This window comes from Denticeps clupeoides, unplaced genomic scaffold (genome assembly GCF_900700375.1).
Source record: "Denticeps clupeoides unplaced genomic scaffold, fDenClu1.1, whole genome shotgun sequence".
Taxonomy (NCBI): Eukaryota; Metazoa; Chordata; class Actinopteri; order Clupeiformes; family Denticipitidae; genus Denticeps; species Denticeps clupeoides.
Genome location: NW_021629699.1, coordinates 50,886 through 69,224, shown reverse-complemented (window position 1 = coordinate 69,224; position 18,339 = coordinate 50,886). Strand labels below are relative to the sequence as shown.

Sequence of the window (18,339 nt, the reverse complement as noted above, 5' to 3'; positions counted from 1 at the left end):
TTGAAAAAAGCTAACACTGCCATGTAAATATCTTCATTTTAAAAAGGTTCTCAATAACTAAAGCACCTGGTATTATCAAGCAGTCTCCCATCCAAGTATTAACCAGGCCCAAGCCTTTTTAGCTTCCGGGATCAGACAAGATTGGGCGTTCTTTTGCTGGTATGTACTTGAGCAATTTCTGCTTGACAATCTTGGACTTTAAACAAAAGGGGCTTTCAAAACATTACAAAGAGTGAAAACACCTCTTAACTTTCTTTCAAAAAAGCTAACAAAGCGATGTAAATAACTTAATTTTAAAAAGTTTTTCAACAATTAAAGCACCTGATATTCTCAGGAAGTCTCCCATCCAAGTACTAACCAGGCCCAAGCATTCTTAGCTTGCGGGATCAGACAAGATTGGGCGTTCTTTGGCTGATATGTGCTTGAGCAATTTCTGCTTGAAAATCTTGGACTTTAAACAAAAGGGGCTGTCAAAACATCACAAAGAGTGAAAAGAACTCTTAACTTACTTTGAAAAAAGCTAACAAAGCGATGTAAATAACTTCATTTTAAAAGGTTTTTCAATAATTAAAGCATGTGGTATTCCCAGGCATTCTCCCATCCAAGTACTAACCAGGCCCAAGCCTTCTTAGCTTCTGAGATCAAACGAGATTGGGCGTTCCTTGGCTGGTATGGCCGTGAGCAAACTCTTCTTGTAAATCTTGGACTTTAAACAAAAGAGGCTTTCAAAACATTATAAAGACAGAAAAAACTTCTTAACTTACTTTGAAAAAAGCTAATAAAGCGATGTAAATAACTTTATTTTTAAAACTTTTTCAACAATTAAAGCACCTGGTATTCCCAGGCAGTCTCCCATCCAAGTACTAACCAGGCCCAAGCCTTCTTAGCTTCCGAGATAAGACGAGATTGGGCGTTCTTTGGCTGGTATGGCCGTGAGCAAACTTGGCTTGAAAATTGTGGACTTTAAACAAAAGAGACTTTCAAAACATTACAAAGAGTGAAAAAACCTCTTAACTTACTCTGAAAAAAGCTAACAAAGCCATGTAAATCACTTCATTTAAAAAAGTTTTTCAACAATTAAAGCACCTGATATTCTCAGGCAGCCTCCCATCCAAGTACTAACCAGGCCCAAGCATTCTTAGCTTGCGGGATCAGACAAGATTGGGCGTTCTTTGGCTGATATGTACTTGAGCAATTTCTGCTTGGACTTTAAACAAAAGGGGCTGTCAAAACATTACACAGAGTGAAAATACCTCTTAACTTTCTTTGAAAAAAGCTAACAAAGCGATATAAATAACTTCATTTTTAAAAAAGTTTTTCAACAATTAAAGCACCTGATATTCTCAGGAAGTCTCCCATCCAAGTACTAACCAGGCCCAAGCATTCTTAGCTTGCGGGATCAGACAAGATTGGGCGTTCTTTGGCTGATATGTACTTGAGCAATTTCTGCTTGAAAATCTTGGACTTTAAACAAAAGGGGCTGTCAAAACATTACAAAGAGTGAAAATAACTCTTACCATACTTTGAAAAAAGCTAACAAAGCGATGTAAATAAGTTCATTTTAAAAGGTTTTTCAATAATTAAAGCACGTGGTATTCCCAGGCATTCTCCCATCCAAGTACTAACCAGGCCCAAGCCTTCTTAGCTTCTGAGATCAAACGAGATTGGGCGTTCCTTGGCTTGTATGGCCGTGAGCAAACTCTTCTTGTAAATCTTGGACTTTAAACAAAAGGGGCATTCAAAACATTACAAAGAGTGAAAATACCTCTTAACTTACTTTGAAAAAAGCTAACACTGCCATGTAAATAACTTCATTTTAAAAAGGTTTTCAATAACTAAAGCACCTGGTATTATCAGGCAGTCTCCCATCCAAGTACTAACCAGGCCCAAGCCTTCTTAGCTTCTGAGATCAAACGAGATTGGCCGTTCCTTAGCTGGTATGGCCATGAGCAAACTTGGCTTGTAAATCTGGGACTTTAAACAAAAGGGGCTTTCAAAACATTACAAAGACAGAAAAAACTTCTTAACTTACTTTGAAAAAAGCTAATAAAGCGATGTAAATAACTTTCTTTTTAAAACTTTTTCAACAATTAAAGCACCTGGTATTCCCAGGCAGTCTCCCATCCAAGTACTAACCAGGCCCAAGCCTTCTTAGCTTCCGAGATAAGACGAGATCGGGCGTTCTTTGTCTGGTATGGCAGTGAGCAAACTTGGCTTGAAAATTGTGGACTTTAAACAAAAGGGGCTTTCAAAACATTACAAAGAGTGAAAATACCTCTTAACTTACTCTGAAAAAAGCTAACAAAGCCATGTAAATAACTTCATTTTAAAAGTTTCTTCAATAATTAAAGCACCTGGTATTCCCAGGCAGTCTCCCATCCAAGTACTAACCAGGCCCAAGCCTTCTTAGCTTCCGAGATCAGACGAGATTGGGCGTTCTTTGGCTGGTATGGCCGTGAGCAAACTCTGGCTTGAAAATCTGTGGACTTTAAACAAAAGAGGCTTTCAAAACATTACAAAGAGTGAAAATACCTCTTAACTTACTTTGAAAAAAGCTAACAAAGCCATGTAAATCACTTCATTTTAAAAAGTTTTTCAACAATTAAAGCACCTGATATTCTCAGGCAGTCCTCCCATCCAAGTACTAACCAGGCCCAAGCATTCTTAGCTTGCGGGATCAGACAAGATTGGGCGTTCTTTGGCTGATATGTACTTGAGCAATTTCTGCTTGAAAATCTTGGACTTCAAACAAAAGGGGCTGTCAAAACATCACAAAGAGTGAAAAGAACTCTTAACTTACTTTGAAAAAAGCTAACAAAGCGATGTAAATAACTTCATTTTAAAAGGTTTTTCAATAATTAAAGCACGTGGTATTCCCAGGCATTCTCCCATCCAAGTACTAACCAGGCCCAAGCCTTCTTAGCTTCTGAGATCAAACGAGATTGGGCGTTCCTTGGCTGGTATGGCCGTGAGCAAACTCTTCTTGTAAATCTTGGACTTTAAACAAAAGAGGCTTTCAAAACATTATAAAGACAGAAAAAACTTCTTAACTTACTTTGAAAAAAGCTGATAAAGCAATGTAAATAACTTAATTTTTAAAACTTTTTCAACAATTAAAGCACCTGGTATTCCCAGGCAGTCTCCCATCCAAGTTCTAACCAGGCCCAAGCCTTCTTAGCTTCCGAGATAAGACGAGATTGGGCGTTCTTTGGCTGGTATGGCCGTGAGCAAACTTGGCTTGAAAATTGTGGACTTTAAACAAAAGGGGCTTTCAAAACATTACAAAGAGTGAAAATACCTCTTAACTTACTTTGAAAAAAGCTAAAACTGCCATGTAAATATCTTCATTTTAAAAAGGTTCTCAATAACTAAAGCACCTGGTATTATCAGGCAGTCTCCCATCCAAGTATTAACCAGGCCCAAGCCTTCTTAGCTTCCGGGATCAGACAAGATTGGGCGTTCTTTTGCTGGTATGTCCTTGAGCAATTTCTGCTTGAAAATCTTGGACTTTAAACAAAAGGGTCTATCAAAACATTACAAAGAGTGAAAATACCTCTTAACTTACTTTGAAAAAAGCTAACAAAGCGATGTAAATAACTTTATTTTAAAAGGTTTTTCAATAATTAAAGCATGTGGTATTCCCAGGCAGTCTCCCATCCAAGCACTAACCAGGCCCAAGCCTTCTTAGCTTCTGAGATCAAACGAGATTGGCCGTTCCTTGGCTGGTATTGCCGTGAGCAAACTCTTCTTGTAAATCTTGGACTTTAAACAAAAGAAGCTTTCAAAACATTACAAAGACAGAAAAAACCTCTTAACTTACTCTGAAAAAAGCTAACAAAGCCATGTAAATAACTTCATTTAAAAAAGTTTTTCAACAATTAAAGCACCTGATATTCTCAGGCAGTCTCCCATCCAAGTACTAACCAGGCCCAAGCATTCTTAGCTTGCGGGATCAGACAAGATTGGGCGTTCTTTGGCTGATATGTACTTGAGCAATTTCTTCTTGAAAATCTTGCACTTTAAACAAAAGGGGCTGTCGAAACATTACAAAGAGTGAAAATACCTCTTAACTTACTTTGAAAAAAGCTAACAAAACGATGTAAATAACTTCATTTTAAAAAGTTTTTCAATAATTAAAGCACATGGTATTTCCAGGCAGTCTCCCATCCAACTACTAACCAGGCCCAAGCCTTCATAGCTTCTGAGATCTGATGAAATCGGGCGTTCGTTGGCTGGAATGGCCATGAGCAAACTTGGCTTGAAAATCGTGGACTTTAAACAAAAGGGGCTTTCAAAACATTACAAAGAGTGAAAATAAATCTTAATTTACTTCGACAAAATCTGAAAAAGTGATGTAAATAACTTCATTTTTAAAGTTCTTCAATAGTTAAAACTTTCCGCATGTGGTATTACCAGGCAGTCTCTCATCCAAGTACTAACCAGGCCCAAGCCTTCATAGCTTCTGAGATCTGATGAGATCGGGCGTTCTTTGGCTGGTATGGCCATGAGCAAACTCTTCTTGTAAATCTTGGACTTTAAACAAAAGGGGCTTTCAAAACATTACAAAGAGTGAAAACACCTCTTAACTTTCTTTCAAAAAAGCTAACAAAGCGATGTAAATAACTTAATTTTAAAAAGTTTTTCAACAATTAAAGCACCTGATATTCTCAGGAAGTCTCCCATCCAAGTACTAACCAGGCCCAAGCATTCTTAGCTTGCGGGATCAGACAAGATTGGGCGTTCTTTGGCTGATATGTGCTTGAGCAATTTCTGCTTGAAAATCTTGGACTTTAAACAAAAGGGGCTGTCAAAACATTACAAAGAGTGAAAAGAACTCTTAACTTACTTTGAAAAAAGCTAACAAAGCAATGTAAATAACTTCATTTTAAAAGGTTTTTCAATAATTAAAGCATGTGGTATTCCCAGGCATTCTCCCATCCAAGTATTAACCAGGCCCAAGCCTTCTTAGCTTCTGAGATCAAACGAGATTGGGCGTTCCTTGGCTGGTATGGCCGTGAGCAAACTCTTCTTGTAAATCTTGGACTTTAAACAAAAGAGGCTTTCAAAACATTATAAAGACAGAAAAAACTTCTTAACTTACTTTGAAAAAAGCTAATAAAGCGATGTAAATAACTTTATTTTTAAAACTTTTTCAATAATTAAAGCACCTGGTATTCCCAGGCAGTCTCCCATCCAAGTTCTAACCAGGCCCAAGCCTTCTTAGCTTCCGAGATAAGACGAGATTGGGCGTTCTTTGGCTGGTATGGCCGTGAGCAAACTTGGCTTGAAAATTGTGGACTTTAAACAAAAGAGACTTTCAAAACATTACAAAGAGTGAAAAAACCTCTTAACTTACTCTGAAAAAAGCTAACAAAGCCATGTAAATCACTTCATTTAAAAAAGTTTTTCAACAATTAAAGCACCTGATATTCTCAGGCAGCCTCCCATCCAAGTACTAACCAGGCCCAAGCATTCTTAGCTTGCGTGATCAGACAAGATTGGGCGTTCTTTGGCTGATATGTACTTGAGCAATTTCTGCTTGGACTTTAAACAAAAGGGGCTGTCAAAACATTACACAGAGTGAAAATACCTCTTAACTTTCTTTGAAAAAAGCTAACAAAGCGATGTAAATAAATTAATTTTAAAAAGTTTTTCAATATTTAAAGCACCTGGTATTTCCAGGCAGTCTCACATCCAACTACTAACCAGGCCCAAGCCTTCATAGCTTCTGAGATCTGATGAAATCGGGCGTTCGTTGGCTGGAATGGCCATGAGCAAACTTGGCTTGAAAATCGTGGACTTTAAACAAAAGGGGCTTTCAAAACATTACAAAGAGTGAAAATAAATCTTAACTTACTTCTACAAAATCTGAAAATGTGATGTAAATAACTTCATTTTTAAAGTTCTTCAATAGTTAAAGCTTTCCGCATGTGGTATTACCAGGCAGTCTCTCATCCAAGTACTAACCAGGCCCAAGCCTTCATAGCTTCTGAGATCTGATGAGATCGGGCGTTCTTTGGCTGGTATGGCCATGAGCAAACTCTTCTTGTAAATCTTGGACTTTAAACAAAAGGGGCTTTCAAAACATTACAAAGAGTGAAAACACCTCTTAACTTTCTTTCAAAAAAGCTAACAAAGCGATGTAAATAACTTAATTTTAAAAAGTTTTTCAACAATTAAAGCACCTGATATTCTCAGGAAGTCTCCCATCCAAGTACTAACCAGGCCCAAGCATTCTTAGCTTGCGGGATCAGACAAGATTGGGCGTTCTTTGGCTGATATGTGCTTGAGCAATTTCTGCTTGAAAATCTTGGACTTTAAACAAAAGGGGCTGTCAAAACATCACAAAGAGTGAAAAGAACTCTTAACTTACTTTGAAAAAAGCTAACAAAGCGATGTAAATAACTTCATTTTAAAAGGTTTTTCAATAATTAAAGCATGTGGTATTCCCAGGCATTCTCCCATCCAAGTACTAACCAGGCCCAAGCCTTCTTAGCTTCTGAGATCAAACGAGATTGGGCGTTCCTTGGCTGGTATGGCCGTGAGCAAACTCTTCTTGTAAATCTTGGACTTTAAACAAAAGAGGATTTCAAAACATTATAAAGACAGAAAAAACTTCTTAACTTACTTTGAAAAAAGCTAATAAAGCGATGTAAAAAACTTTATTTTTAAAACTTTTTCAATAATTAAAGCACCTGGTATTCCCAGGCAGTCTCCCATCCAAGTTCTAACCAGGCCCAAGCCTTCTTAGCTTCCGAGATAAGACGAGATTGGGCGTTCTTTGGCTGGTATGGCCGTGAGCAAACTTGGCTTGAAAATTGTGGACTTTAAACAAAAGAGACTTTCAAAACATTACAAAGAGTGAAAAAACCTCTTAACTTACTCTGAAAAAAGCTAACAAAGCCATGTAAATCACTTCATTTAAAAAAGTTTTTCAACAATTAAAGCACCTGATATTCTCAGGCAGCCTCCCATCCAAGTACTAACCAGGCCCAAGCATTCTTAGCTTGCGGGATCAGACAAGATTGGGCGTTCTTTGGCTGATATGTACTTGAGCAATTTCTGCTTGGACTTTAAACAAAAGGGGCTGTCAAAACATTACACAGAGTGAAAATACCTCTTAACTTTCTTTGAAAAAAGCTAACAAAGCGATATAAATAACTTCATTTTTAAAAAAAGTTTTTCAACAATTAAAGCACCTGATATTCTCAGGAAGTCTCCCATCCAAGTACTAACCAGGCCCAAGCATTCTTAGCTTGCGGGATCAGACAAGATTGGGCGTTCTTTGGCTGATATGTACTTGAGCAATTTCTGCTTGAAAATCTTGGACTTTAAACAAAAGGGGCTGTCAAAACATTACAAAGAGTGAAAATAACTCTTAACTTACTTTGAAAAAAGCTAACAAAGCGATGTAAATAACTTCATTTTAAAAGGTTTTTCAATAATTAAAGCACGTGGTATTCCCAGGCATTCTCCCATCCAAGTACTAACCAGGCCCAAGCCTTCTTAGCTTCTGAGATCAAACGAGATTGGGCGTTCCTTGGCTGGTATGGCCGTGAGCAAACTCTTCTTGTAAATCTTGGACTTTAAACAAAAGAGGCTTTCAAAACATTATAAAGACAGAAAAAACTTCTTAACTTACTTTGAAAAAAGCTGATAAAGCAATGTAAATAACTTTATTTTTAAAACTTTTTCAACAATTAAAGCACCTGGTATTCCCAGGCAGTCTCCCATCCAAGTTCTAACCAGGCCCAAGCCTTCTTAGCTTCCGAGATAAGACGAGATTGGGCGTTCTTTGGCTGGTATGGCCGTGAGCAAACTCTGCTTGTAAATCTTGGACTTTAAACAAAAGGGGCATTCAAAACATTACAAAGAGTGAAAATACCTCTTAACTTACTTTGAAAAAAGCTAACACTGCCATGTAAATAACTTCATTTTAAAAAGGTTTTCAATAACTAAAGCACCTGGTATTATCAGGCAGTCTCCCATCCAAGTACTAACCAGGCCCAAGCCTTCTTAGCTTCTGAGATCAAACGAGATTGGCCGTTCCTTAGGCTGGTATGGCCATGAGCAAACTCTGCTTGTAAATCTTGGACTTTAAACAAAAGGGGCTTTCAAAACATTACAAAGACAGAAAAAACTTCTTAACTTACTTTGAAAAAGCTAATAAAGCGATGTAAATCACTTTCTTTTTAAAACTTTTTCAACAAAATAAAGCACCTGGTATTCCCAGGCAGTCTCCCATCCAAGTACTAACCAGGCCCAAGCATTCTTAGCTTCCGAGATATGACGAGATTGGGCGTTCTTTGGCTGGTATGGCCGTGAGCAAACTCTTCTTGTAAATCTTGGACTTTAAACAAAAGGGGCTTTCAAAACATTACAAAGGATAAAAAATACCTCTTAACTTACTTTGAAAAAAGCTAACAAAGCCATGTAAATAACTTCATTTTAAAAAGTTTTCAATAATTAAAGCACCTGGTATTCCCAGGCAGTCTCCCATCCAAGTACTAACCAGGCCCAAGCCTTCTTAGCTTCCGAGATAAGACGAGATTGGGCGTTCTTTGGCTGGTATGGCCGTGAGCAAACTTGGCTTGAAAATTGTGGACTTTAAACAAAAGGGACTTTCAAAACATTACAAAGAGTGAAAATAACCTCTTAACTTACTTTGAAAAAAGCTAACAAAGCCATGTAAATAACTTCATTTTAAAAAGTTTTTCAATAATTAAAGCACCTGGTATTATCAGGCAGTCTCCCATCCAAGTATTAACCAGGCCCAAGCCTTTTTAGCTTCCGGGATCAGACAAGATTGGGCGTTCTTTTGCTGGTATGTACTTGAGCAATTTCTGCTTGACAATCTTGGACTTTAAACAAAAGGGGCTGTCAAAACATTACAAAGAGTGAAAACACCTCTTAACTTTCTTTCAAAAAAGCTAACAAAGCGATGTAAATAACTTCATTTTAAAAAGTTTTTCAACAATTAAAGCACCTGATATTCTCAGGAAGTCTCCCATCCAAGTACTAACCAGGCCCAAGCATTCTTAGCTTGCGGGATCAGACAAGATTGGGCGTTCTTTGGCTGATATGTACTTGAGCAATTTCTGCTTGAAAATCTTGGACTTTAAACAAAAGGGGCTGTCAAAACATCACAAAGAGTGAAAAGAACTCTTAACTTACTTTGAAAAAAGCTAACAAAGCGATGTAAATAACTTCATTTTAAAAGGTTTTTCAATAATTAAAGCACGTGGTATTCCCAGGCATTCTCCCATCCAAGTACTAACCAGGCCCAAGCCTTCTTAGCTTCTGAGATCAAACGAGATTGGGCGTTCCTTGGCTGGTATGGCCGTGAGCAAACTCTTCTTGTAAATCTTGGACTTTAAACAAAAGAGGCTTTCAAAACATTATAAAGACAGAAAAAACTTCTTAACTTACTTTGAAAAAAGCTGATAAAGCAATGTAAATAACTTTATTTTTAAAACTTTTTCAACAATTAAAGCACCTGGTATTCCCAGGCAGTCTCCCATCCAAGTTCTAACCAGGCCCAAGCCTTCTTAGCTTCCGAGATAAGACGAGATTGGGCGTTCTTTGGCTGGTATGGCCGTGAGCAAACTTGGCTTGAAAATTGTGGACTTTAAACAAAAGAGACTTTCAAAACATTACAAAGAGTGAAAAAACCTCTTAACTTACTCTGAAAAAAGCTAACAAAGCCATGTAAATCACTTCATTTAAAAAAGTTTTTCAACAATTAAAGCACCTGATATTCTCAGGCAGCCTCCCATCCAAGTACTAACCAGGCCCAAGCATTCTTAGCTTGCGGGATCAGACAAGATTGGGCGTTCTTTGGCTGATATGTACTTGAGCAATTTCTGCTTGGACTTTAAACAAAAGGGGCTGTCAAAACATTACACAGAGTGAAAATACCTCTTAACTTTCTTTGAAAAAAGCTAACAAAGCGATGTAAATAAATTAATTTTAAAAGTTTTTCAATAATTAAAGCACCTGGTATTTCCAGGCAGTCTCCCATCCAACTACTAACCAGGCCCAAGCCTTCATAGCTTCTGAGATCTGATGAAATCGGGCGTTCGTTGGCTGGAATGGCCATGAGCAAACTTGGCTTGAAAATCGTGGACTTTAAACAAAAGGGGCTTTCAAAACATTACAAAGAGTGAAAATAAATCTTAACTTACTTCTACAAAATCTGAAAATGTGATGTAAATAACTTCATTTTTAAAGTTCTTCAATAGTTAAAGCTTTCCGCATGTGGTATTACCAGGCAGTCTCTCATCCAAGTACTAACCAGGCCCAAGCCTTCATAGCTTTCTGAGATCTGATGAGATCGGGCGTTCTTTGGCTGGTATGGCCATGAGCAAACTCTTCTTGTAAATCTTGGACTTTAAACAAAAGGGGCTTTCAAAACATTACAAAGACAGAAAAAACCTCTTAACTTACTTTGAAAAAAGCTAATAAAGCAATGTAAATAACTTTATTTTTAAAACTTTTTCAACAATTAAAGCACGTGGTATTCCCAGGCAGTCTCCCATCCAAGTACTAACCAGGCCCAAGCCTTCTTAGCTTCCGAGATAAGACGAGATTGGGCGTTCTTTGGCTGGTATGGCTGTGAGCAAACTATGCTTGAAAATTGTGGACTTTAAACAAAAGGGACTTTCAAAACATTACAAAAAGTGAAAATACCTCTTAACTTACTCTGAAAAAAGCTAACAAAGCCATGTAAATAACTTCATTTTAAAAAGTTTTTCAACAATTAAAGCACCTGATATTCTCAGGCAGTCTCCCATCCAAGTACTAACCAGGCCCAAGCATTCTTAGCTTGCGGGATCAGACAAGATTGGGCGTTCTTTGGCTGATATGTACTTGAGCAATTTCTGCTTGACAATCTTGGACTTTAAACAAAAGGGGCTGTCAAAACATTACAAAGAGTGAAAACACCTCTTAACTTTCTTTCAAAAAACCTAACAAAGCGATGTAAATAACTTCATTTTTAAAAAAAGTTTTTCAACAATTAAAGCACCTGATATTCTCAGGAGGTCTCCCATCCAAGTACTAACCAGGCCCAAGCATTCTTAGCTTGCGGGATCAGACAAGATTGGGCGTTCTTTGGCTGATATGTACTTGAGCAATTTCTGCTTGAAAATCTTGGACTTTAAACAAAAGGGGCTGTCAAAACATTACAAAGAGTGAAAATAACTCTTACCATACTTTGAAAAAAGCTAACAAAGCGATGTAAATAAGTTCATTTTAAAAGGTTTTTCAATAATTAAAGCACGTGGTATTCCCAGGCATTCTCCCATCCAAGTACTAACCAGGCCCAAGCCTTCTTAGCTTCCGAGATAAGACGAGATTGGGCGTTCTTTGGCTGGTATGGCCGTGAGCAAACTTGGCTTGAAAATTGTGGACTTTAAACAAAAGAGACTTTCAAAACATTACAAAGAGTGAAAAAACCTCTTAACTTACTCTGAAAAAAGCTAACAAAGCCATGTAAATAACTTCATTTAAAAAAGTTTTTAAAAAATGAAAGCACCTGATATTCTCAGGCAGTCTCCCATTCAAGTACTAACCAGGCCCAATCCTTCTTAGCTTCTGAGATCAAACGAGATTGTCCGTTCTTTGGCTGGTATGGCCGTGAGCAAACTCTTCTTGTAAATCTTGGACTTTAAACAAAAGGGGCTTTCAAAACATTACAAAGACAGAAAAAACCTCTTAACTTACTTTGAAAAAAGCTAAGAAAGCGATGTAAATAACCTAATTTTAAAAACTTTTTCAATAATTAAAGCACCTGGTATTTCCAGGCAGTCTCCCATCCAACTACTAACCAGGCCCAAGCCTTCATAGCTTCTGAGATCTGATGAGATCGGGCGTTCTTTGGCTGGTATGGCCATGAGCAAACTTGGCTTGAAAATTGTGGACTTTAAACAAAAGGGGCTTTCAAAACATTACAAAGAGTGAAAATACCTCTTAACTTACTTTGAAAAAAGCTAACACTGCCATGTAAATAACTTCATTTTAAAAAGGTTTTCAATAACTAAAGCACCTGGTATTATCAGGCAGTCTCCCATCCAAGTACTAACCAGGCCCAAGCCTTCTTAGCTTCTGAGATCAAACGAGATTGGCCGTTCCTTGGCTGGTATGGCCGTGAGCAAACTCTTCTTGTAAATCTGGGACTTTAAACAAAAGGGGCTTTCAAAACATTACAAAGACAGAAAAAACTTCTTAACTTACTTTGAAAAAAGCTAATAAAGCGATGTAAATAACTTTCTTTTTAAAACTTTTTCAACAAAATAAAGCACCTGGTATTCCCAGGCAGTCTCCCATCCAAGTACTAACCAGGCCCAAGCATTCTTAGCTTGCGGGATCAGACAAGATTGGGCGTTCTTTGGCTGATATGTACTTGAGCAATTTCTGCTTGAAAATCTTGCACTTTAAACAAAAGGGGCTGTCGAAACATTACAAAGAGTGAAAATACCTCTTAACTTACTTTGAACAAAAGCTAACAAAACGATGTAAATAACTTCATTTTAAAAAGTTTTTTAATAATTAAAGCACATGGTATTTCCAGGCAGTCTCCCATCCAACTACTAACCAGGCCCAAGCCTTCATAGCTTCTGAGATCTGATGAGATCGGGCGTTCGTTGGCTGGAATGGCCATGAGCAAATGGCTTGAAAATCGTGGACTTTAAACAAAAGGGGCTTTCAAAACATTACAAAGAGTGAAAATAAATCTTAACTTACTTCGACAAAATCTGAAAAAGTGATGTAAATAACTTCATTTTAAAAAGTTCTTCAATAGTTAAAGCTTTCCGCATGTGGTATTACCAGACAGTCTCTCATCCAAGTACTAACCAGGCCCAAGCCTTCATAGCTTCCGAGATAAGACGAGATTGGGCGTTCTTTGGCTGGTATGGCCGTGAGCAAACTTGGCTTGAAAATTGTGGACTTTAAACAAAAGGGGCTTTCAAAACATTACAAAGAGTGAAAATACCTCTTAACTTACTCTGAAAAAAGCTAACAAAGCCATGTAAATAACTTCATTTTAAAAAGTTTTTCAACAATTAAAGCACCTGATATTCTCAGGCAGTCTCCCATCCAAGTACTAACCAGGCCCAAGCATTCTTAGCTTGCAGGATCAGACAAGATTGGGCATTCTTTGGCTGATATGTACTTGAGCAATTTCTGCTTGAAAATCTTGCACTTTAAACAAAAGGGGCTGTCGAAACATTACAAAGAGTGAAAATACGTCTTAACCTACTTTGAAAAAAGCTAACAAAACGATGTAAATAACTTCATTTAAAAAAGTTTTTCAATAATTAAAGCACATGGTATTTCCAGGCAGTCTCCCATCCAACTACTAACCAGGCCCAAGCCTTCATAGCTTCTGAGATCTGATGAGATCGGGCGTTCGTTGGCTGGAATGGCCATGAGCAAACTTGGCTTGAAAATCGTGGACTTTAAACAAAAGGGGCTTTCAAAATATTACAAAGGGAGAAAATAAATCTTAACTTACTTTGAAAAAATCTGAAAAAGTAATGTAAATAACTTTATTATAAAAAGTTCTTCAATAGTTAAAGCTTTCCGCATCTGGTATTCCCAGGCAGTCTCTCATCCAAGTACTAGCCAGGCCCAAGCCTTCTTAGCTTCGGAGATCAAACGAGATTGGCCGTTCCTTGGCTGGTATGGCCGTGAGCAAACTCTGCTTGAAAAAGTTGGATTTTAAACAAAAGGGGCTTTCAAAACATTACAAAGACAGAAAAAACCTCTTAACTCACTTTGAAAAAAGCTAACAAAGCGATGTAAATAACTTCATTTTAAAAGGTTTTTCAATAATTAAAGCACGTGGTATTCCCAGGCAGTCTCCCATCCAAGTACTAACCAGGCCCAAGCCTTCTTAGCTTCCGAGATCAGACGAGATTGGACGTTCTTTGGCTGGTATGGCCATGAGCAAACTTGGCTTGAAAATCTTGGACTTTAAATAAAAGGGGCTTTCAAAACATTACAAAAAAGTGAAAATACCTCTTAACTTACTTTGAAAAAAGCTAACAAAGCGATGTAAATAACTTCATTTTAAAAAGTTTTTCAATAATTAAAGCACCTGGTATTACCAGGGAGTCTCCTGTCCAAGTACTAACCAGGCCCAAGCCTTTTTAGCTTCCGAGATCAAACGAGATTGGCCGTTCCTTGGCCGGTATGGCCGTGAGCAAACTCTGCTTGAAAATCTTGGACTTTAAACAAAAGAGGCTTTCAAAACATTGGATCTTGGATGTTAAACAAAAGGGGCTTTCAAACATTACATAGAGTGAAAATACCTCTTAACTTGGTAAAATGCATATGGCAGACCACCTGGAGTTTGAAAAAAGGCACCTGAAGGACGCTCAGAATGTGAGAAACAGTTCTCTGGTCTGATGAGACAAAAAATTTAACACTTTGGTGTGAATGCCAGGCATCATGTTTGGAGGAAACCAGGCACTGCTCATCATCCGGCCAATACTATCCCCAAAGTGAAGCATGGTGGTGGCAGGATAATGCCTTGGGGGCATTTTTAACTTTCAGCAGGACAACGATCCTAAGCACACAGCCAAGATATCAAAGGAGTGGCTTCAGGACATTTCTGTGATTTTCCTTGAGTAGCCCAGCCAGATCCCAGACTTGAATCTGATTGAACATCTCTGGAGAACTCTTCAAATGACTGTGCACCAACACTTCCCATCTAACTTGATGGCGCTTGAGAGGTGTTGCAAAGAGGAATGGGCCAAATTGACCAAGAATAGGTTTTCCAAGCTTGTGGCATCATATACAAAAAGACTTGAGCCTGTAATTGCTGCCAAAACCTCAAGTAAACATTTTCACATTGAGGAGTAGAATTTCTGAATAAGGCTGTAACATAACAAAATGTTATGAAAGTTACTGTATGACTGAACTGGTCTCATTGATCATTGCTTATAAGAGACTAGTACACACCTTGAAGCAGAGCTTCATCTGAAAACGCTGCTGTGGACATGTATACACTGCTCTAAAAAATAAAAGGGAACACAAAAATAATACATTCTAGATGTGAATTTAATATTTTATTAAATTATTTTTTCTTTTCAAATGTATCAACCCATGGAGGTCTGGATTTGGATTCACACTCAGCCGTTCAGCAGTGTGTGTGGCTTCCAAATGCCTGTGTGACCTCCCTACAAGGCCTGGGCATGCTCCTGATCAGGTGCCAGATGTTCTCCTGAGGGATCTCCTCTCATATCTTGGTCTAAGGCATCCGCCATCTCCTGAACAGTCTGTGGAGCAACGTTCCATTGGTGGATGGAGTGAGACATGATGTCCCAGATGTGCTCAATCAGATTCGGGGTCTGGGGAACAGGCGGGCCAGTCCATAGCATCAGTGCTTTGGTCTTGCAGGAACTGCTGACACACTCCAGCCACATGAGGTCTAGCATTGTTTTGGAACCCAGAGCCAACTGCACCAGCATATGGTCGCATTATGGGTCTGAGGATCTCATCTTGGTATCGAATGGTGTTCAGGCTACCTCTGGAAAGCAAATGGAGGGCTGTGCGGCCAGCTAAAATAAACACCACCTCACCATTACAGACAAAACCAGTGATGCTGGAGGTTGTTGCAGGCAGCAGAACATTCTCCACAGCATCTCCAGTCTGTCACATCTGCTCAGTTTGAACCTGCTTTCATCTGTGATGAGCACAGGTACCAGGGGCAAATTAACCAGTCTTGGTGTTCTCTGGCAAATGGCAAACGTGCTGCACAATGTTGGGCTGTAAGAAAAACCCACACCTGTGGATGTTGAACCCTCATTTTTCTGACCATTTGAGCAGACACAGGGATCTGGCAGTGCTCCTCCTCTTCCTCCTTGCACAAAGGTGGAGGTAGTGGTCCTGCTGTTGGGTGGTTGCTCTTCTACAGCCTCCTCCATGTGTCCTGATGTACTGGCTTCCATGCTCTGGATGCTATGCTGACAGACACAGCAAACCTTCTTGCCATAGCTTGCATTGATTTCTATCATGGATGAGCTGCACTACACGAGCCACTTGTGTCGGTTGTAGACTCCATCTCATGCTACCACTAGATGCAAGCACCGCCAGCATTCAAAAGTGACTAAAACATCAGCCAGAAAGCATTGAAACTGAGAACTGCTCTGTAGCCACCACCTGCAGAACCACGCCTTTATTGGGAATGTCTTGCTAATTGCCTATAATTTCCACCTGATTGACTTGGAGTTACATTGTGTTGTTTAAGTGTTCCTTTTTTTTTTTTTAGCAATGTACATAAGGATGACAGCATGATTACATAGAATTAGGTTCAGCAGAATACAATGCAAAATGGTGCCATTCTTGAGATGAACTGCAGGTGGCACATTTGTAAAACCAATTGGGTTGAAATCATTTCAAATTTGCACAAACCACACCAAAAGCCTATTACTGCATAATTGTAATTTAATTGTATTACTGCTTTTACTGGACTGTCAGAAGCCCTGTTGGTTTATGTAAATAAGTAAATTAAGCCAATATTCAAAGACAAATTAGAAAACATCCAGATTCTTGCATTTTATAACAATACATGCCACATTTACAAAATAAAAATAACAATAAACACAAGTAACATTTTTGATGGACAGCTTCCTTTTGATGAGTTTTCTCAACCATTAAACATTAAAATTGGTCAAAACCATGCAAGATTTTAATATGAAGAAAAGCTGATCAAAAATAGAATTACTTTATTTTACATTCATGTTTTTGCTGTTCTCATTGCTACAATATGCAAGGCAAAAATCAAACAAATCATCCATCTACCGTATGATTAAAACACTTCTGGACCAGTCCTGAAAAACAAAACAAAAAAACAAAGCCCTTGTTTGCATGATGCACAAAGTTTACCAGTATCTCTAGCAGACACTATCAATGCTTTATTTGCTTCATCATACAAAAGTTCCAAATATAACATTATAAAGAATTATGAAGACTGTTCTGACATCACTTAATTATGTGACCGTTGGAGGTATCAAGGTCATGCCATGCAGCATCATGATCCAAGATTCTTTAAGCTTCTTATTTCTGCTCTTCAATCTCCTTCTTCACCTCAGCAACGTAGTGGTGGTCCTTCCCATGAGCTACTTCCATTATGGCCAGAGCCTCAACAATTAAGAAAACATCATTTTAATTTTCAAAACAACATCAGCAACGTATTGGAATATTTAATTAACAATAGAGTGCAAAAACATTGCAAAGTGACATTTTACTACCTAATGAATTTGAGCTCAAAGAAATTGAGATGGAGAACTAAAGGCTGATGTAAGGTGGGGGAAATAATTTTGTGATCCCTGCTGATTTTGTATGTTTGCTCACTAACAAAGAAATAATCTGTGTAACATTTCAATGGTAAGTTTATTTGAACAGTAAGAAACAGAACAATAACCAAAGACACACAGAAATGATTTCAAATAGTTCCAAATTAATTAGCAATTGAATAATAGAAGTATTTGATCCCTTTTGCAAAACATGCTTTAGTGCATTGTGGCAAAACCTTTGATGTGGTGCAGTTTTCCTGTCTCTTTAGAAGAACCCCCCCAATAATGTTTCCACCTCCATGTCTGATGGTGAGGCCAGTGTTCTTGGAGTCATAGGCAGCATTCTTCCTCCCCTAAGCACAGTGATTTTGACTTTCTCCCAGTCCTACTCTGAAACATTTAGATGTTCAGTAGCAAACCTGTACATGTGCTTTCTTGAGCAGGAGGACCTTGCAGGCACTACAGGATTTCATTCCTTCACGGCATGGTGTGTTAACAACTGTTATCTTGGTAGAAAAGCTGCCTTGAGATCACTGACCTCCTGATTAATTCTGGGCTGGTTCCACATTATTTTCATTATTATTGAAACACTATGAAATGAGTTCTTGCGTGGAGCTCCAGACCAAGGGAGACTTTCATTGCCAAATAAATCTTACCAACTGTTGTTACCTTCTCACCCAGCTGCTTGTCTATGGTCTTGTAGCCCATTCCAGCCTTGTGAGGGTTCACAATATTGTCCCTGACATCCTTGGAAAGCTCTTTGGTCTTGGCCATTGTGCAGAGTTTGGAATCTGGATATATTGATTACTTCTATGGACCGGTGTCATTTATACAGGTAACGAGTTGAGTCAGCTCCTTACCTTTATAAAATACACTTGGTTCTCTCACTGTTCAAATAAAACTACTATTGAAGTTAGAGACTTCTTTGTAAGTGGGCAAACTTACAAAATTAGTAGGGGATCAAATAATTATTTTCTTCCATTGTACGTAATGTTTGGATCATGTGTCACTCCATTAAAAACAAACAAAAAATATT

At 38.2% G+C, this 18,339-nt stretch overlaps 7 pseudogenes; all 7 read right to left on the bottom strand.

Annotated features, from left to right (window-relative positions):
- Positions 1–819: 819 nt before the first annotated feature.
- Positions 820–938, bottom strand: LOC114771973 (uncharacterized; annotated as a pseudogene).
- A 1,149-nt stretch (positions 939–2,087) lies between these two features.
- Positions 2,088–2,206, bottom strand: LOC114771978 (uncharacterized; annotated as a pseudogene).
- Positions 2,207–2,342: 136 nt separating this feature from the next.
- LOC114771983 (uncharacterized) lies at positions 2,343–2,461 on the bottom strand (annotated as a pseudogene).
- Positions 2,462–8,208: 5,747 nt separating this feature from the next.
- On the bottom strand, positions 8,209–8,327 carry LOC114771981 (uncharacterized; annotated as a pseudogene).
- Positions 8,328–8,463: 136 nt separating this feature from the next.
- LOC114771970 (uncharacterized) lies at positions 8,464–8,582 on the bottom strand (annotated as a pseudogene).
- A 3,197-nt stretch (positions 8,583–11,779) lies between these two features.
- Positions 11,780–11,898, bottom strand: LOC114771968 (uncharacterized; annotated as a pseudogene).
- A 1,935-nt stretch (positions 11,899–13,833) lies between these two features.
- On the bottom strand, positions 13,834–13,952 carry LOC114771974 (uncharacterized; annotated as a pseudogene).
- Positions 13,953–18,339: the final 4,387 nt, after the last annotated feature.